This window comes from Macaca nemestrina, chromosome 8, assembly GCF_043159975.1.
Source record: "Macaca nemestrina isolate mMacNem1 chromosome 8, mMacNem.hap1, whole genome shotgun sequence".
Taxonomy (NCBI): domain Eukaryota; kingdom Metazoa; phylum Chordata; class Mammalia; order Primates; family Cercopithecidae; genus Macaca; species Macaca nemestrina.
Genome location: NC_092132.1, coordinates 122949262 through 122971715, shown reverse-complemented (window position 1 = coordinate 122971715; position 22454 = coordinate 122949262). Strand labels below are relative to the sequence as shown.

The following is a 22454-nucleotide window of genomic DNA, read 5'->3' as shown; positions in this document are numbered from 1 at the left end:
TAGCGTCAGTAATTCTAGACATGATTTCAATCATACAGAAAGACTGCTACTCAGTGATAGATCTTGCAAACATTCTTCTCTAGTTTAATCTCAGAAAGTGCCAAACACTGTTTGCTCTTAAATGTGGGAAGGATCCCAGTCTACATATACTGTGCTGCCATGGGGTCATCTGAACTCACTGGTTTACTGTCATCATTTGGTCAGTAGGGATTTGGGCTTGATGCAGGTCTCAAGTGTAATAATGCACCATATTGATGATGAGATGATAATATTGGAAACTAAAGAGCCAGGTTAAGATTGAGTTGAATGCAATGATGAACTCACATGACCAACCAAGGCTAGTTAGTAACTCCGGCAAAGATCCAAGAACTTACCCACATGGTAACATTCTTAGGAATAACATAGGTAGGAGCCACCCAGTTCCACAAGTGACTAAAAATAAACTGTTGTTGTTAATCACCCCTAAGACCAAACATGAAACCTTGCATTTGGTTGTTGTATTTGGAGTTTAGAGAATGCACATTCCACATCTGAAAATATTGCCAGCTTCTATACATAAGACTACCTGAAAGAAAACCACGATAAGTGGGGACCTGGACATGCAGACCATGTCTGAATTACAAAAATCAATAGCTCTCTCAATGCCTCTGAGCTATTATGATCTCCATTCAGATGATTTTGAAAGTGTCTGCTACCAGTGCTCATGCAAACTGCAGCTTATGGTAAAAGCCCGAGCGCCTGGGATTCCAGATGCTGCCGCCCCATATACACATCATTTGAGAGGCAATTACTAGCTTGCTACTGGGTTTTAATTGAGATGACCTCAGTGACTGAAGGACATAAAATAATCATGAAACCTGAGATGCTAATAATGTCTTGGGTGATGTCAGAGAAACACTCTAATAAGGAAGGCAGTGCTCAAAAGAGCTCCATGATAAAGTGGAAATGGTTTATACAGAAGCATGCTACTGGTGGAATGCAAGGAGGCACCTACTGTATCCATAAGTAGCTAGCCTGAGGTCCCCTACAACTGGCTTGAGAACCACTGGAAGAACTGCCAGAATCTATTGCCATGTGGACAGTGCCCTATGAACAGCTCTTAATGGACTGACAAAGAACTGCTTGGTTTATGGATGGCAGTTCCAAGATGGATGGACATTATGGTGTCTTGAGATCTGTTGCATTAAGACCAGAAGATAGAAAGACTAGTTGAAGAAGTTAAGAACAAATTGACTTAATGGGTTGAATTACATGCTGTTTTTTTTAGCAATGATGGAAAAGTTTAACAATGGTAAAAGCCCTTATGTTTGGGTTTTTATAGACTTATGGGCAATAGCCAATGGTCTGGCTGTGTGGTCAGATAGATGGACAATGGAAAACTGGGCTATTGAAGGGATGGTCTTATGTGGTGTGGCCTTATGGAAATTACTATGGGAAATTAAGGGGAGCATTGAATAACCCCTTACAGGTTCAGGAGGTAACTTAAACCACCATATAGACTTACTGATGCTCTCCCTTGAGGTGGTCATCTGGGTCCATGAAATAAGTGAACATGGTGTGGGGGTTATAGCCATGCAGAAATGGACTGAATGTAGACATATTCCTCTTTACTCTCTGAGGCACAGAATGTCACCAAGAGCTGTTTTGTCTGTCAACAAGAGAGACAGAGACTGCAGACGGCTACAGAGAAGATTCTACACAGGGAAGGCCCCACACATAGCTGGTTAGTGGATTACATTAGATCAATGCCAACAGCCCCTGGGAGCTACAAATTGGTCCCAGCAGGAATAGACACTTACTCTGGACTGGTAGTAAATGCAAATGCTGAAAATACTATTAAAAGATTGGAACAGACAATACTGTTGCAATTTGGCTCATCAAACTACATTTCTTCAGCCCAAGGATGCACTTTACAACCCATAGTGTCCAACAGTAAGCAAAGAAATACTACATCAAATGGACATATTATGTTGCGTATCATCCTCAGGGTAATGGTTTAATAGATAATTGAAAGAGGCAATTGAAATATTCGCTGCCTAAAACAGAAGACAAAAGCATGAGGGACTTGCTTTCATGAGTGTGTGCTCACACTCAACATGTGGGAGGATAAAGGAAGGCTCCCCCTGGATAGATTTATCACTTTTCTGGGGGATCTGGCAAAGCGGGAGTGGGAATCTCCCTCCTGCTGCCAGTGTGGTTATATGATTTGTCCCAGATAATCTCAATTTTTTTTTTTTGTCCCAGTAAGAAGCACTGGAGCACTGCCTGATGCTAGGGGTCCTGGACCAGGGATGTGACTGTGGGCGCTGTAAGCAAGCAAGGATGATTTCTAGGCAAGATAGTGTAACTAACTTTTAAACATTTAGGCCAGAATTCCTAAGGTCCTGATAGTGTGAATTCACATCTGTGAGTATTGCTGTGTTGCCTAGGGATTGGGTTAGCCCTGACATCCCTGATAGGACAGTTCTGCACCCAGGTAACCTGACCCTATGTGAATGGAAATGGACCAAAAGGGAGGCACTTGTTAGACTAGCATCACTGTCAGCAATGGCCCTCCCAAAGATAGAAAACTCTGGGTCAAAATAAATGACAAATGGAGAGAAGGAGTAATAATAGCTGGGGGTAAAGGAATACAGTGCATATATGAGGTATGCAATGAGGGAAATCCAACATTGTCTTAATACCTCAGGAGAGACTCAGATCAGGATATTATTTCTTAGCACAATTATGAACAGATGTTTGGAAGGGTGAAGCTGTATGTTTGCTGAGACCACCCCTGCTTTTGGAACCCGACAAGGTTGAACGACAGCCTGCAAACCTGAGAGACATTGTTCTGGGAGCCATTCTGATCATATGGTACGATGATGAATTAGACTGTTAATGACTAAATGGGACTCTAGCAATGTACCAGTGGTATCTTTTGACTTCTATTTTTCAGGCTACGTCAACTACAAAGGATATCCTTTGGGGAGGGAGTTCTGAGGACTGCTTTCTACTGAGACTTCAATCTATATGGTGTATGGCTCCCAACAGACTGATCACTGTGGTAACTATAAACCTGATGGTCAAATGCTTAGAAAAGTCCCTGGTTATAATAGAAAAAATATGAAGGTAGCATGCCCAACATAGCATGCATTTAGGCTATGCATAAATATATATCACTCTTGTTTTTATGGACAGAAAGCTATTAACAGAATAGGGAAAAACAATGGGCCTCTGGTGGGATTAAAGGAGTTGGCGTCACATGGTAGATCCAAGTTCCCCTGGGGAATGACCCCACCCGAAACAAGGAAGGCTGTGAGAGGCCTTATGGCACTCTCAAATTAAATTACATCTACCTGTAAACACCAATCATCTAACTCCAGTGTGGAGACCCAATATTTTTTGCAAAACATTTATTCTAACTGCATTCAGGCCATTAGTACACAACAGCAATGATATGCATGGTAGATTAAACAACACCGGCTCATAAGACAGAAAAGGGCCTCAGGAGAGATAGGTGCAGGTCTAGGTGTCCTGGGACAAGCTGAGTTTACTGTTAATGTGGAGCAGTATTCGGAGGAAAAAGATTTATTAACTAGAAGAGACAGAACAGAGGAAATTCTCTTCCAGGAGGATGGCAAAGGATGGGAGTCAGGGCGGAAGGATAATGAGGCTTTAGCAAAGTGGATCAGGCTGGCTCAACAGACAATGCTGGGCACTGCTAACACTCAGCCCAGGGTTTGTACCTGACTCAACAGGGCCTCTTGACTCTTTTAATACAGATGGAAGCTGAAGTGGCCGTGGGGCAGTGACCTGCTATTCTGGCTGCTGAGGTCCAAAGACCCACCCATGGGAGTCTGAGGGCCTTCCAAACTAATGGAAGTTCTCTGAGGGCACTTGTAGTGTTACACTGATAGACTATGACTGCTCTCCCCCACAGCATAGGTCAAAATGAAATATATCCTGCAGTACAGTTGGTAGAAATAGGAACCATCTAAATACCACCTGTGTCCTCCCTGCAGGAAAGAGGTGGGCCTTGCTATATAATAACACACCATAGAAACCAGCCTCAGTACAAGCCTGTGAGATGAGGTGGGGTGATTCCTTTTGTCCTCAATTAACTAGAAACCCAGAAATAACTAACATGGCCAATTGTAATAATGCCCTTCCTTTATAATATCTGACAAATGGCCAAGAGTGGATTCCACTGGGAAGACAAGACAAATTCCTCTGTAATTCTTACTGATTTATTCTTTTATGAAACTGAGTTGTCCCATGATCATACTGTGATATGGTGTCATACTGGTGTTGTAAGTAAGATTCAATTACCTAGTATAAATAAATCTTACGATACTACTGATATTGGTGATTCAACGTATTGGGAGATTGAGTTAAAGTCTCTCCAGGATGTAATACTTATGAAAAATGACTGACTTGAAGAGAAATAGGATTTAGCTAACCATCAGCTGATTTCTGTGCTAAATAGTTCTGCGAAACTTATTATAAGATACAAAGAGCAATAGAATGCACAAATTAGTGCGAGAATATGAAAATATTGGTAATGGTTTTATAGGATAAATTAGCTGTTTCTTTACATCTATCCCTACTCCACCCTGAGGGATCAGAGAGCTTCTGGGTAATACATACATCTGTGTGCTGGGTGAGGGAGGCACACCCCTATTCCATGCGGACAGAAACCTCCATGCTCAGGGCCCTTCTAGACCTTGCCCTGTGTATCTCTCCATTTGGCTGTTCATTTGTATCCTTTAAAATGAACTTCGTATAAGCCTTTGTAATAAATTGGTAATAGTAAGTAAACCATTTTCCTGGGCTCTGTGAGCTGCTTTAGCAAATTGTTTAACTCAGGAGGGGATTATGAGAACCTCTAATTTGTAGTCAAGCTAGATAGACGTTGTGGGGAAACTGAGGACCTACCACTTGCGATTGCATCTGAAGTGGGGGGCAGTCTGGTGGGGCTACAACCTTAACCTGTGCAGATACTAATTCCAGTTAGTGTCAGAGTTGAATTGAATCATAGGTCATCCAGCTGGTATAGGAGAATTGTTCAGTATGGGAAAAAAAACAACCCATATCTGACTACAGTAGTGCTGAATGTGAGTATAGAGACAAACAGTTGATTTTTTTCTATACATTTTATGTCAGAAGTGAAGCATGAATTGAGAATGGTGTGAGTATAGAAGGAAAAGCAGTTTGTGTTTCTCTATCTACAAGCCCAGGCCGTATGGAGAGTTACGTGCGGGTTTTCTAGTTGACAACCCCAGCCAAAATCTCAGCTGATAGAATCAACCTCCAACTCTAAGTGAGTAAACCTTCAAATGCTTCCAGGTCCCTGCCTTTGAACCTCAGCCAATCCTGAGTGGAACAGAGATGAGCTAACCTACCAAGCCTGCTGAAATTGCAGATTATGAGAAAACTAAATATAGCCGTTACTTTAAACCACTGCATTATGAGGTAATTATTATGCAGCCACACAAACGGGAATGGAACCCATTTTATTCAATGACAGCTTCTGTGACTTTGCTGAAGCCTTAATAATGAATTACATGGCAAGAAGTAGATTTGCATCTATGAACAGATCAAGAGGAAAGAAATTGTCTTGTTAGAACAACTCTGTTTCAGGAAAAACATTTTCTCTGGTAAAAGTTTCAACAATTGTGTTAGTTTCTGGTGGCTGTTGTAACATTACCACCAATTTGGTGGCTTAAAACACCAGAAATTTATCTCTTACAGTTCTGGAGGCAAGAAATCAGAAATTGGTATCACTGGTGACACCATGATGAACCTGGATAACATTAGGCAGGTGAAACAAGTCAGACACAGAAAGATAAATACAGCCTGATCACATTCATATGTGAAATCTAAAAAGTTGAACCCATAGAATTAGAGAGTAAAATGGTAGTTACCAGAGGCTAGGGGAGGGGAGTGAATAGGGAAAGGGAAGATATTGATTTAAAGGTACAGAATTTCAGCTAGACACGAGGAATACACTTAGTGATTCATTGCACAGAATGGTGACTATAATAAATAGTAATGTATATTTAAAAATTGCCAAAAGAGTAGATTCTGCATGTTTTTTACCACAAAAAGGATAAGAATGGTAATTATCTTGATTTGATCATTCCACAATGTAAACATATATCAAAACATCACATTGTAACTCATAAATATATATACAATTATTTGTCATCTCAAAATAAAATTTAAAAAATAAATCAATATGACTGGGATGAAACCAAGGTGCTGGCAGGGTTGTGGTTCCTCTGGAAATTCTAGAAGAGAATCCTTTCTTTGCCTTTTCCAGCTTCTGTCTGTGGATACCAGAATTCCTTGGCTTATATCTATTTATTATTCCGATCTTTAAGGGCGCTATCTTCAAATCTCCCTTTCCTCTCACTTCATATCCTTTTTTCTGTGTGTCAAACCTTCCTCCGCCACTCTCTTATAAAAATACATATGACTGCATTTAGGGCCCACTGGATAATCCAGGATAATCTCCCCATATCAAGATCCTTAATTTAATCACATCTTCAAAGATCCTGTTTCTCTGTAAGGTGACATGCACAGGTTCCTGAGATTAAGACCTAAATAACTTTTGGGAGCCAATTCTCAGCCTAACATTGCAAATATTTTTCCCTTTGTATTATTTACCACTCTAACGTTTATTATTAAAATGTTGAACATTCTTGTACACATACATTGTTAAGACTATATTTTTAGAAAATATTATGAACATTATTAAGAATAATATGCATAACCCAGATTTATTAATATTTTAAGATTTTGCCATATTTGCTTCAGGATTTTTCTTAAATTAGTTAACACTTTATAGAAAGAGCTAGAGCTCTATGTGTACCTCTGTCTTCTTCCTCCGAGGTAGCCATTATCTCAACTTTGTTATTTAAGATTCCTATGAATGTTTATAGCCTATTTCTACATAGAAGAGGAGGGAACATTACTCTAGATATCAAACCAGGACAAAGATATCATAAGGAAATAAAACTAAAGATCAATATCTTATAAATAGGAACATAAGAATCCTCAACAAAATATTAGCAAACAAATTCTAGCAACATATAAAAGGAATTATACACCATGGCTAAGTAGGATTTATTCCAGGAATGCAAAGTTAGTTTGGCATCTGAAAATTAATTAGTATAATATATTGTATCAATAGAATTAAAAGGAAAATTTACATGATCTCAATAGATGCAATAAAAGCATTTGTCATACTTCAACACTTTCCAAGAATGTATACACCACCACCAACTCATTAACCTAGGAATAGAAGAGAACTTCCTCAATTTGATAAAGAATATCTATAAAAAGCCCACAGTTAACATTGTACTTAATGGTGAAAGACTGGATTATTTTCTCTTAAGATCAGAAACAAGACTTTCTGATTGCTTCTATTTGACATTGTACTGGTGGTTCTAGTCAGGGCAATGAGGCAAGAAAAAGAAATAAAATGTTCCGAGATTGAAAGGGAAGAAATAAAGCTATCTCTACTTGCAGATGACACGACGTTATGTATAGAAAAATCTTAAGGGGTCCACTAAAAACTACTAAAGAGAGATCAGTAAGCTTGCAGGATACAAGATCAAAATAAAAATACCAGTTGTAGTTTTGTACACCTGAAATAAATAAGCTGAAAATGAAATTAAGGAAACAATTCTATTTGCCATAGCACCAAAAATAATAAAATATTTGGAATAAGTTTAACAACAGTAGTGTAAAACCTATTAGCTGAAAACTATAAAACATTATTGGAGAAATTAAAGAGAATCTAAAGAAATGAAAAAAATGTTCCATGTTCATGAATCAGAGGGCTTAACATGGTTAAGATGGCAATACTCTCCAAACTGACCTAGATTCAGTAAAATCCCTATAAGAATCCCAACTGACTTTCATAGAAATTGACAAGATTATTCTCAAATTCATATGGGATTGCAAGGGACTCAAAATAGCCAAAACAGATTTGAAAAAGAACAAAATCGGGGGACTTATACTTTCAAATTTCTAAACTTACTACAAAGCAATAGTAATCAATTGGTGCTTATGCAATGTGGTACTGACGTAAGGCTAGGTACATATATCAATAGAATAGAATTGAGAGTTCAAAAATAAACCCATACATCTATGATCATCTGATTTTCAACAAGAGTATCAAGACCATTCAATGGGGAAGGAACAGTCTTTTCAAGAAATGGTTCTGGGATAACTGGACAGCCGTATAAAACAAAATGAAATTGGATCCTTACCTCATGCCATATACAATTCAACTGGATCAAAGACTTAAATAAAAGGGCTAAAACTATAAAATACTTAAAAGAAAACGTAGGAGTAAATCTTCATAACCTTGGATTTAGAAAAGGATTCTCACATATGGCACCAAAAGCACAAATAACAAAAGAAAGCTAGATAAATTGACCTCATTAAAAACATTTTTGCTTCAAAGCAGCAGTCCCCAACCCTTTTTGGCATCAGGAAGTGGTTTCATGGAAGACAATTTTTCCATACACTGGTGGGCGATGTGGGGGCTGGTTTTGGGATGCAACTATTCCATCTCAGATCATCAGGCATTAGATTCTCATAAGGAGTGCACAACCTAGATCCCACACATGTGCAATGCACAATAGGGGTCACACTCCTATGAGAATCTAAGGCTGGCACTCATCTGACAGGAGGTGGAGCTCAGATGGTAATGCTTACTTGCCCACCACTTACCTCCTGCTGTGCAGCCCAATTCCTAACAGGCCATAGACTAGTATCTAGCCATGGCCTGGGGCTAGGTACTAGTCCATGACCTGGGGGTTGGAGACCCCCTGCTTCAAAGGACACCATCAAGAAAGTAAAAAGATAAGTCAAAGAATGAGAGAATATGTTTGCAAATCATACATCTGATAAGGGATTTGTATCTAGAATATATACAGAACATGTACAACCCATTAGTAAAAAGACAACACAACCAAAAATGGACAAATATTGAGAATTAGAACACCACAAGGATGCCCACTCTCACTACTCATATTCAACATAGTACTGGAAATCCTAGCCAGAGCAATCAGGCAAGAGAAAGAAATAAAAGGCACCCAAACAGGAAAAGAAGAGAAAAGTCAAACTATCTCTCTTTGTTGACAATACAACTCTGTACCTAGAAAATACTAAAGTCTCTGCCAAAGGCTCGTGGAACTGATAAATGACTTCAGTAGAGTTTTGGGATACAAAATCAATGTACAAAAATCAGTAGCATTTCTATACACCAGTAATAGTCAAGTTGAGAGCTAAATCAAACAGGCAATTCCATTTACAATAGACACACAAAACACCTAGGAATACATCTAACCAAGGAGGTGAAAACGCTCTATAAGAAGTACCACAAAACACTGCTGAAAGAAATAAGAGGTGACACAAACAAATGGAAAAACATTCCTAGCTCATATATTGGAAGAATCAATATTCTTCCATGGCCAATGTGATGATATTAAGACATAGAGCCTTTAAGAGGTAAAATGGTCATACTGCCTGAAGCAATCTAGAGGCTCAACACTGTTCCTATCAAACTACCAGTGACATTTTTCTCAGAATTAGAAAACTATTCTAAAATGCACATGGAACCAAGAAAAAGCCTGAATAGCCAAATCAATCCTAAGCAAAAAGAACAAAGCTGGAGCCATCACATTACCTGACTTCAAACTATACTATAAGGCTACAGCAGCCAAAACAGCATAGTGTAGAAATAGACATATAGACCAATGGAACAGAATAGAGAATCTTTAAATAAAGCCACACATCAACAGCCACCTGATCTTTGACAAGGTCAACAAAAATAAGGGGAACAGACTCGCTATTCAATAGATGGTGCTGGGATATCTGGCTAGCCATATGCAGAAGAATGAAACTGTACCTCTACATTTCACCACATATAAAAATTAACTCAAGACGGATTGAAGATTTAAATGTAAGTCCTCAAAATGTAAGAATCCTAGAAGAAAACCTAGGAAACATTCTGGATATAGGTCTTGAGAAAATGTATGACTAAGTCCTTAAAAGCAATTGCAACAGAATTAAAAATTGACAAGTGGGACCTAAGTAAAAGAAAGATCTTCTGCACAGCAAAATAAACTATCAACAGAGTAAACAGACAACCTGCAAAATGGGAGCAAATATTAAAACTGCAATGATATACCATGTCACACCAGTCAGAATGGCTGTTATTATCAAGTGAAAAAACTGATGCTGGTGAGCCTATGGAGAAAAGGGAACACTTATTCACTGTTGGTGGGAAGGTAAATTAGTTTGGCTATTGTAGAAAACAGTTTGAGGATTTCTCAAAGAACCTGAAACAGAACTAGCATTCAACCTAGCAATCCCATTACTGGGTATATACCCAAAGGAAAAGAAGTCTTTCTATCAAAGACACAATCACTTGTATGTTCATCTCAGCACTATTCACAATATCAAAGACCTGGTATCAACCTAGGTGCCCATCAAAAGTGGATTGGATAAAGTAAATGTGGTACATGTACATGATGGAATACTATGTAGCCATAAAAAAGAACAAAATCACGTGCTTTGTAACAACATGGATGCATCAGGAAGCCATTATCCTAAACAAATTCATGCAGGATCAGAAAACCAAATACTACATGTTCTTATAAGTGGGAGCTAAACATTAGCTGCACATGAGCATGAAAACAATAAACAAGGGGGACTACTTGTGGGGAGGGGAAAAGGTTGAAAAACTACCTATTGGCTACTATGCTCACTACCTAGGTGATGGGATCAATCATATTCCAAACCTCTGCATCATGCAATATGCCTATGTAACAAACTTGCACATGTATCCCCTGAATCTAAAATAAAAGTTGAAAATATATAAAAAGAATATTATCTGATTAAACATTTTTCCAAAATAAAATATGCAAATGTCCCATTAGTATATGAAAAGATACTCAATATTATTAGTTATTAGGGAAATGCAAATAAATAATGCAATAAGCTACTACTTTGCATACATTAGGATGGCTACAAAGAAAATGTCAGATAATAACAAGTGTTGTTGAGGATACACACTGCTATGGTTTGAATGTGTTTGCTCCAAAATTAAGGTGTTTAAACTTAATGGCCAATGTGATGATGTTAAGAGATAAAGCCTTTAAGAGGTGATTAAGCCATGAGGAATTTGCCCCTTGTGCATGAGATTAAGGCCTTTATAAAAGAGGCTCCACACATTCATTATTTGCCCTTCCACCTTCCACTATGTGAGGACACAGCGTTCCTCCCCTCTGGAGGATGCAGGAACAAGACACTATCTTGGAAGCAGTGAGCAGCCCTCACCAGACAACAGAACCTATTAGTGCATTTATCTCAGGCTTCCCAGCCTCTAGAACTATGAAGAAATAAATTTCTATTATTTATTAACCATTCAGTCTCTGGTATTTTATTATGGCAGCACAAGTGGACTAAGGCATGGACAAGCAAGAATTCTATACGCTGCTGGTGGGAATGTAAAATGGTGTAGCTGCTTTGTAGAACAATGTAGCACTTCCTTAAATGATTACATTTAGAATTACCATATGACCCAGCAATTCCATTCCTAGATATACACCCAAGAGAAATAAAAACATATTCACACAAAACTTGAACCTGGAAGTTTATGGCAGTATTATTCATTGTAGCCAGTTCCTCAACTAAGATGTGGAAACAACCGAAGTGTGTGTCAATAGATAAATAGATAAACAAAATGTGGTATATCCACAAAATGGAATATTGCTAGGCCATAAAGGGGAATGAAGTACATACAAACAAAAAGTTTGCATCCAAACAAAAGTATGTGAGAATTCTGTGGTTCCAGAACTTTACCACCATTTCACATCATCAGACTTAGATTTTTGCCTCTCTGATGGATATGAAATGTATCTCTTTTGTACTTCCTTGACTATTAAGGCTGAATGTCTTTTCATGTTTATTGATGATATGGGTTTTCCTCTTTCATAAATATCCTGTTCACATATTTTAACTATTTCTTTTTCTGCATCATTTGTCTTTTTCTAAATGATTTATTCGAGTATTTGGAGACCCCAACCTGGGCACTAGGGGTTCGCATAGCTCCCTGCTTGTCCTTGTCTCTAGGCCTTTTTGTGAACTACAGTTTTTACTGATGCTCCAAATTCACATGCGGGCATAGGGTTTTAAAATAAATGTGTTAAACTCATATCTCCAACTCCTTTCCCGCATACACACAATAGTTTTAGAATAACAATGCCATGTGCTCTACAATAATAAGAGAAGTGAAAATTATTTAAGAGCATTTGCCCTATTGTTTTTCTAATTCTAAAAGAAATACATATTTAATATGGAAGAGTTATAAAATAGAAAAATTATAAAGAACAAAAATTATTTATAATCCAATAACCCATGTATTATCAGTGTGAATATTTTGGAACATTTGTTATGCTTGAAAATGGTTTAGATAGTAAACTTTTGAACACAATGAGCCCATGTCCCATTATGTATTTTAAATGGGAGAATAATGATGTGTTCTCAGCTTATATAAAAGTCCCAAACCGTTCTCCAAATACTACTAAAATATTCTTAAGCATCCGTAGAAAAATTGACTGGAATTTCTGCAAACTTAAAGACATTTTAAACACTGTTGAGTTAACATTTGCTAAAATCACAGGGGGGTATATTTGTATGGTTTTTGAAACAGTGTTGCATAGTATTAGGAATTAAAATTGTCTTCTACATTGCAAAGAACATGTACTATAATGTAAATCAGATTATTAAATATGATTACATTGCATAGGAATGCAAATAATATTTAGCAAAATGAAATAACTCAAAGCAATTTTTAAACAAAATATTTAATTGTCAACTGAATAGCTGCCTGAATGTGGTGGGTAAAGAGAAATGGAGGACATAGTCTGTTGCTGTTTGGGGGGTGAAGGGTTGGTTGGTAGTGGCTTAAGAGACATGTGAGTGAACTGGAGATGGGATGAGTAAAACAGTAAATACATGATGTTTGTTCTTATTTAAATTCCAGAAACCAGATGTTCAGTCTTCTCTTGTTGCACTCAAGACACCAGAAGTTGGTGTCTATTTTCCATAATTCATTAAGGAGAAATGTGCAACCTCACTCTTAGATCTGCAGTATCTTTATTCCAGAGAATTCTCTTTCTTTGATGGAGACCCACACAATTTCTTTTTTGTTCAATCTATGAAATTAGGGTCAGCCAGGTGGTCAGCATGACTAATTTTACTTCTTATACAAGTAGCATTAAGGGAAATGAATGCCTAGGTTTTCATTTTCTGCGGGGCAGATGCTGGCTAGTTAAGCTTGCTATAAATCATAATTTATCTATAAACTCCAGCGTACTCTATTTAGAACCACAGAGTGAAAAACTAATAAATACATTTAAAAATCTTAATAGACATTAACTCCAGAGAGGTTCTTAATTTTTAGCCTGATGAAAATGTTAGCTATGTCTTAGTGGTTTGGTTGGATTACAAGCAGATATTGAGAACTCGCATTGCTTTATAAAATGCTTGGGCTGCATGCGGTGGCTCAAGCCTGTAATCCCAGCACTTTGGGAGGCTGAGGCAGGCAGATTACTTGAGGCAAGGAGTTCGAGACAAGACTGGCCAACATGGTTAAACCCCGTCTCTATTAAAAATACAAAAATTAGCCAGGTGTGGTGGCATGTGCCTGTAATCCCAGCTACTCGGGGGGCTGAGGCATGAGAATCACTTGAACCTGGGAGGCGGAGGTTGTGGTAAGCCGAGATCATGCCACTGCACTTCAGCCTGTGCAACAGAGCAAGACTCTGTCTAAAAAAAATTCTTAATATGCTTTATAAAAGTGGACATTTCATAAAATAGTTCTGATTTGCTGAACACTACCCTTTTAGTATAAAACATAAAGACTTCGGGACGTTATAACAGGTTTCTTTTTCAAGCACGGTTTAGAGTAAAGAGATACCAAAAAAAATGGATATATATCTAGGTTGTGTGGTAATATTCTAATTCCTACTTAGTCATGGATTGGGGTCCTGTTGAATTCTGAAATCTTGGTAGGGAAATGGTATTGATGCCACTTGGAAGGAACAGGTGCAGTAAAAGTTTTAATAGGATGGACTGCATTCCTCTTCCTATAAAAACATACCCCCAGGAAAAGGGATCAAGGTCCATTAACCTAATCACCATTTCCACACTGTGAGAAGAAAATAGGCTGTTATTTTTTATTTTTTGCCACAGTGATTAGTTTAAGCTCTCACACTCTGGGTTTCTGAGGTCTAATGTCTGTTTCCATGGGAACGGCAGTGGCAGGCAACTGCTAAGTTGTCAGACATCTAATAATCTAGGGAAGCTCCTGTCTGAATGCAGGCCAAGTTTCTCCAGCATCTTGGGTCATTTAGTCACAAGTGGCTGTGCAGCCTGTAGAGATATCTTGGAATATAGGGAGTTGAGATACTTGCTCTATTGAAATCATATATATAATTTTATTTTTAAAATTCATTTAATGGAAAAAGCATTGAGTAAGAAGTGATTTGAGGCCAGGCATGGTAGCTCAAGCCTGTCATCCCAGCAGTTTGGGAGGCCAAGGAGGGCGGATCACTTGACATCAGGAGTTCGAGACCAGCCTGCCTGGCCAACATGGTGAAACCTTGTCTCTTCTGAAAATACAAAAATTAGTCAGGTATGGTGGTGTGTGCCTATAGTCCCTACTATTTGGGAGGCTGAGACTTGAGAATCACTTGGACTGGGGAGGCAGAGTTTGCAGTGAGCTGAGATCACGCCACTGCATTCCAGCCTGGGCAACAGAGAGAGACTCTATCTTTTTTTAAAAAAAAAAAAAGTTATAAAAAAGAAATGATTTGAAAAAGAAAAAGGGCTTTAGGAAAGACACATCATATAAACAAATCTCCTGTCCTCATGACACTTTAGATTTATTGGGATACCCAAGTCTCCTGTACTGCATACGCAAAGTGTGGGTTCCTAAGACTTGTAGGAAATATTTCACCCAAATGCACTTTCTTCATTCCTGACTTGACCTTCTGTGCTGAATCCTCGCCTCTTTCCTATTCTGTGAACTGGGATGTATAAACAAATAAGAAATGTAAATATCCTGGCTGCTAATTCCTTATGTCTTAAGTCTAGAAGGTGGTTAGGTATTTGACTTGTGTCCTCTGGTTCTCACCCTGGCCACTCTTGTTGCTAAGAATGAATGATGTCTCCTGCAAAGAGCCCATCAAACACATTTCTACCCTAAGTAGTCTTCTGAAAACTCATCAAAAGCCCCACTAAGATGTTTGGCTGCACTGAACCCTTTCATTTTATAGTTTCCTCATTTAGAATTCCCTTTCATACGTCCATTCATTCGTTCAACAAATATTGAGGGTCTACTATGTGCCAGGCCTGGTGCTAAGAATTTGGTGTAGACTTAATCTTCCTTCAAGAAGCTTAGAGTTAAGTCAGCCATGGTGGCTCACACCTGTAATCTCTGCACTTTGGGAGGCTGAGGTGGGTGGATCACTTGAGCCCAGGAGTTCGAGACCAGCTTGGGCAACATCGTGAGACCCTGTCTCTATAAAATTAAAACAATTTGCTGAATGTGGTGGCACATGCCTATAGTTCCAGCTACTCAGGAGGCTGAAGTGGGAGGATTACTTGAGCCTGGGGAGGCAGAGGTTGCAGTGACCTGAGATGGCACCAATGCACTCCAGCCTGGGTGGTAGAGCCAGACCCTTAAAAAAAACAGCAGCTTAAAAGCTATTACAGAAATAAATGCACAACTTGTTATATAATAACAGGCTATGAGATTTCTGTGGAAAAAGAATAAGGGATATAACCTAATTTATATTGGGGTTGAGTTCATAGAGGCTATTTTCTACAGCCAAAATCCAGATACAGAGTCTTAAATACATGGCGTGAGATGGACAAAGAAAGAAAGTGTCCTGCATTGGGTTTTCTCCCCATTGTTTCACGTCTCTTTTTGCCTTTGCTGTCACATCTATTGAGCATCTTTATGGTGGCCCATTTGTGCTTTTTCATTGGTTTATGTCTTCCTCTTTGAGGAAGCTGAGATTAGGGAGGAGGGTTTGAGAGCAGCCATATAGGCACTTAGTAAGGAAATAGCAACATACGGAAGCCTGTATGTTATAGGAGCCTTACAGAAAGCAAGGGTGCATAAGGTCCATGTTGAGATAGCTAAGGTGGGCTTCATGGAGAGAAAAGGACATAGGCTTGGCTAAGAAATTTCTTCTGTATCCACCGTTGTGTTCTGAGCCAGCAGCTATCAGGTTCAGAGGTTTTCTAGCTGTACCCTCTTCTCTCCCCTGTGGCAGGGCAGATGTGGTATCCAGGGTGGCCTGGCTGCAGGTCACCAATTTAGAACTCATATGATGGTCCTTGGCAGGTGCATGGCAATGCAATCCATTCAATCACATTGCACAGTGATAAGTCACTGCATGTGTGACAGCAGAGAATGAGCTCTGCCTGGGAAATAGTCTGTATCTCTCCGCTTGTCCTGACTGATTAACAATTTATGCTGCGTGAATAGAAAATAATTTTGACCTCATTCACTTTATTGCTTGTGAATTCATGGTAGCGACCATGGACTTTTTGCTTAAGTATTTATATTGGTAGGCATTTTTATGTTTTCACATGGCTGCATGAAATGAACAGGCACTTTTCTAATATTAACATACAGTGAATGAATTAATAACTATATGTTTCTAAGAGCCACATTTCTGTTAGAATTAGCCACATAAGGCATATGACTAATGAATTCAGATATTTAATATTGAAGTTTAGGAAAATGTCATTTCCACTGGGCTGAGAATTAGAGTCAGGAGCAAATCTTCCTGTCTCCCTCTCCTACACATTCATTCACTCAGCATCGTGTGCCTATTATATGTCTAGATAGTATAATGTATATATTTAATATTATATATAGTATAGTATACATATTGGCACATATGTATGTTTGTTTATATATATATAGTCATCAATACTAACATGTTTATAGGCAATAGCAATTCAATGTGGCAAGTTTTATGACAGGGCCATGCACAGTATGCACAGGATGCTACGGAGCATGGAAAGGAAGAAGTCCCTGAGAACATGCCATTGAAGCTGACTTCAAATGGAAATGTAGGTATGAGCTGGTTGTTAGAATGTTTGTGTCACCCCAAAATTCATGTGTTGAAACCCTAACCCTAGGGGTGGGTTATAATATATATAAATATTATATAAATAATATTTAATAATTTAATATAATAAATATTTAATTAAATAAATATTTAATAATTATTAATATAATAAATATTATATAAATATTATATATATTATATATTATATAAATATACATTTTATATATATATAGCCACACTATAATAAATATATTTATATATTATATATAATATATAATAAATATAGTGTGGCTATATTTGGAGATGGGGCCTCTAAGCAAGTAATTAAATTTAAATGAGGTCATGGGAGTGGGGCCCCAATTCGACTGGATTAGTGTCCTCATAAGAAGAGACACCAGAGAGCCAGCTCTCTCCCTCTCTGAACACACATACAAACACGAGGCCATGTGAAGACATAGCAAGAAGGCAGCTGTCTGCAAGCTGGGAAGAGAGCCCTCACCAGAAACTAAATTTACCAGAATCTTGGACTTTTAGCTTCCAAACTGTAAAGAAATAAATGTCTGCTGCTTAAGCCACCAAGCCTGTGGTATTTTGTTATGGTAGCCTTAGCAAGCTAATACAGTGGTAAACTCTGCTTATAGAGGAGTTGAAAAAGAGAGAGAGTAGATGGCAATTTGCGCAGAAGGAGAATTACCCACAGATGTTCAAGGCAATGGAGATAATTCTTCTTTAACTGTTTATCAGTCAATCAGGAGATAAGTTCACAACAGAGGATAATTAGCCCAGAGAACTGGTTTCTGGCAAATGTCTGAAGGGCAAGGTAGGTCATGAAATACCCTCTGGTGATATTTTATATTCTGAAAACCATTTTAATCTACCTTTCACAATCTGGATGCTCCAGCCTCCTGTGCTGCCTCGGAATTCAAGAGCTGACCCATGAGACAAAAACTGATCTTTTATCTAGAATCCTCTAGATTCCAGTATGACTCAGCAGCTGTGAAGCCTCTAAATTCGCAACTTGCTTTCTTTTAAACTCAGTAGAATCCCTCAGCTAGAACCAATCTTCATGCCAATTTTAGAACTGTTCAGTGTTCCCAAGAAAAGAAAATGAATGGCTGGTGATTGTCAACTCTCTTAAGAAAAGCTTTTTTTTTTTTTTGAGACGGACTCTTGCTGTGTCACCCAGACTGGAGTGCAGTGGTGCCATCTTAGCTCACTGCAACCTCCGCCTCCCGGGTTCAAGAGATTCTCCTGTCTCAGCCTCCCAAGTACCTGGGACTACAGGCACACGCCACCATGCCCAGCTAATTTTTGTATTTTTAGTAGAGACAGGGTTTCACTATATTGGCCAGGCTGGTCTGGAACTCCTGACCTTGTGATCTGCCCACCTTGGCCTCCCAAAATGCTGGGATTACAGGGGTGAGCCACTGTGCCCAGCCAGAAAAGCTCTTTTGACTCTGAAATTTTAGTTCATCTAGTCCTCATTGATTTCACAGCTCTCTGGTATCTTTAAGTATATTATTTTTGTAATTTATATGCTTTATTTCCTGGTTACTAGCAGGAACATTGATCCATCATAACCAATTTCATGTTTCTGAGAAGTGAAGATCATTTTCTGTTGAAGAGAAAGACATGAATTCCAAGACAGTTAAAGGTGTCTTCAAACCAATAAGTTTATTTTAGATACCAAGCAAAATTCTAGAACTTATTATTTATAAGGCAGATGGAAAGTTATTATAAAGGGCACAGTAAAAAAGTCTAACAGGATTATTGGGATCATATCATCACTAAATATTTCTATTTTTTTTGACAAGGCTACAGAAAAATAGGTAATGTCTATCTGAAATTCAGAAAGACATTTGACAAAGTTTTTCATAATATCCTTATTGTCAATATAACGAGATGTGAGATTCATACTAATACATTTAGATGTATTTAAAGAGTCAAAAGATTTTATTTTATAACTTTTTAAAGAGAACAGTGTGAGTTTGAAGACATGTTTCTGTGAATAGAGTACAAAACTTGTTATCAAGGACACTGGGTGGATTTTAATCAATGAATTTGATAGAGACAGAGCACACAGATCATGTAAAGTTGGAGAGAATGTCAGTAAATTGAAAGACAGAATCAAGAACCAAGATATCTTCTGTAAGCTGCAACAAATAACACTTAATGGGTATTAATGTCATATCCTACATTTGGATAAAATAAAAACTGTTAAAATGCAGGCTGAGAAAGACATGGCTTAATAAGAATACATGTTTTAAAAAGCCTTGGGAATTATTGTTGGCTTGAGCTCAAGAATGAGTCAACGGGGTGACATGGCCAGCAAGAAGGCCAGTGGGATTTACAGCAATGCTGAGAAGGGCACAGGGTGCAGATGGAGTATATTGCATGGGTGAGTGCATTATCCTGAATACTGCATGGACACGTGCTGTTGCATTCTCTTCTGAGCATCATACTTTAGGAAAGAGGACCATATTTGAAGCTTACCAGAGGAAAGTAACTAAGATGTAAAGCACGAGGGAATGTAAAGACATGTCAGGAAAAGAGTTGAAGGATAAGAGAGTGTCTAACTTGGGAAAGAGAGACTTTGGAAGATGGACGAGATATCTTCCACTGCATAAGGGATTGCTTTGTTATTGAGGTCAGAGCTAGGATAGAAATACAGAGAAAAAGCTTGTATTTCTAAAGAACATTTTCAAAACAGTGATAGGTGTGTAAATTTTGAATTTTGAATGAAATCACTTAGTGTAGTGATGAAAATCTAGGAATTTTAAATCAGGAAAAAATTTAAAATTGGACCGCTTTGCCACTTACAAGCTCTGTGATTGTACCTAATCTTTTGGACTCTCAGTTTTTTAAATCTCTAAAATGAGAATAATAGTACTGTTTATTAAGGGACATTGGGTGATCAAAGGAAATAATTCATATAAAGTGCTTGCCATGGTGTATCACACATTTCTATATGCTTAATATGTGTGAACTATGTTTAAGTTACGGAGATGTGGTAAGAAAGAAAAGCAAGCACCTGGCTGGGCATAGTGGCTCATGCCTGTAATCTCAGCACTTTGGGAGGCCGAGGTGGGAGGATCACTTGGCACCAGGAGTTTGAGAGCAGCCTGGGCAACATAGCAAGACTCCATTTCTAAAAAAATAAAAATAAAAAAAGAAAAGCATTTGCCCCTTACATTGGCCATAGTTTTATTTCAGGAAGTAGGAAACTAAATCTCAGCTCAGAATTTAGGATTGCTGCCAGAAAGGTAGGTGCCAAGGGAGTTGATGTAATCAAGTGTCACCAATAAGAGTCTACAGATCATGGAAAGTAATTCTAGGAGATTTTCAAATGCCTCTTTTTACCTAGATCTTCTGCTTGGATGAATTCATACTGTGAGTTTAGGAAACATCAATTCATTTATTCCTTCTAGGTGGCCAGTGTTTCAACAAAATTACACATGTGTATGCAAGCATACATCCTGAATTTGGTGAGCATACATAATTTCAAATATTCTACTCTTTGTTCCTCAACATACATTATCTTTGTAAGATTTGATTTGACTGGAAAATACAACCACAGTTTATGTATGTTGCATTCTTTTTTTTTTTTTTTCTTTTTTTGAGACAGAGCCTTACTCTGTCGCTGCCAGGCTGGAGTGCAATGGTGCAATCTCAGCTCACTGCAACCTCCGCCTATTGGGTTCAAGCAATTCTCCTGCCTCAACCTACTGAGTAGCTGGGAATACAGGTGCCACCATGCCTGGCTAATTATTGTATTTTTATTATTTTTATTAGAGACAGGGTTTCACTATGTTGGTCAGGATGGTCTTGATCTCTTGACCTTGTTATATGTCTCCCTTGGCCTCCCAAAGTGCTGGGATTACAGGCATGAGCCACTGTGCCCAGCCTATGTCACATTCTTGTGGTACTGAGATTGTCAAAATTCTTTTCTGTTAAGAAGCATGGTTCAAACCTACTGTGAGGTACTATTTTGCATTCACAAGTTCTGCAAAGATTGATATACTATATGGAAAGGATATAGGGCAATGGTAACTTGAAACTGCTGTTGGGAGAGTAAATTGGAATATTCATTGTTTTTCTGCTCTAAATGTTCTTATCACAAAAAAATGTAAGTATGTAAGGTGATGGATATGGTAATTATTGTGATTTAATTATTCTAGAATGTATACATATATCAACACATTGCACACCATAAATATATACAACATACATTTGTCAATTATAAAAGAAAAATATTGGCAGGAAATATTGTTTATAGAATGATATATACAATGTGATTCTACTTACATAAATAGTTGTAAATCGATAGTTATGCCTATGGGTTTTAAAATATGGAGCCAAGACTTCTCTCTTGTCTTTTTTATAATAGGCATCCTAATAGATGGAAGGTGATATCTCATTATGATTTTAAGTTTTCCGGATGAATTGGGACATTGAGCATTTTTTCCTATACCTGTGGGCCATTGGTATGTCTTCTTTTTGAGAAAGGGCTCAGATCCTCTGCCCATTTTTTAATCAGGTTATTTAATTTTTCCTATTAATTCTACACATTCTTTTTTTTTTTTTTTTTTTTTTTTTTTTGAGACGGAGTCTCTCTCTGTCGCCCAGGCTGGAGTGCAGTGGCATGATCTCGGCTCACTTCAAGCTCCGTCTCCCGGGTTCACGCCATTCTCCTGCCTCAGCCTCCAGAGTAGCTGGGACTACAGGCGCCCGCCACTGCGCCCGGCTAATTTTTTGTATTTTTAGTAGAGACGGGGTTTCACCGTGGTCTCGATCTCCTGACCTTGTGATCCGCCCGCCTTGGCCTCCCAAAGTGCTGGGATTACAGGCGTGAGCCACCGCGCCCGGCTAATTCTACACATTCTATGAGTTTCTTTTATATTTTGGATATTAACTCCTTATCAGGCATATGGTTTAGAGATGTTTTCTCCCATTAGTAAGTTGGCTCTTCCCTCTGTTAATTGCTTCCTTTGCTGTTCAAAAGCCTTTTAGTTTGATGTAGTCCACTTGTTTATTTTTGTTTTTGTTGCCTGTGCTTTTGGGGTTATATACATAAAAAACATAACCCAGTCCAACATCAGCAAGGTTTTTCCCTATATTTTCTTCTGGGAGTTTCATGGTTTCAGGTCTTATGTTTATGTCTTTAATTTATTTTGTGCTAATTTTTGAATATGATTTAACGTAAGGATTCAATTTTATTTTGCATGCGGATATCCAGTTTTCCCAATGCCATTTATTGGAGCAATTATACTTGTTCCACTGTGTATTCTTGCTACTATT

The 22454-nt window shown here is 38.1% G+C and overlaps 1 long non-coding RNA gene across 1 annotated transcript in view; it reads left to right on the top strand.

Moving 5' to 3' along the window:
* Positions 1–1622: 1622 nt before the first annotated feature.
* Positions 1623–22454, top strand: part of LOC139355690 (uncharacterized) — a 35837-nt gene continuing 15005 nt past the window's right edge. The window contains exons 1-2 of the long non-coding RNA XR_011606552.1: positions 1623–1723; positions 2939–3046. This is a non-coding gene — a long non-coding RNA (uncharacterized lncRNA). The remainder of the gene's footprint in view (positions 1724–2938; positions 3047–22454) is intronic.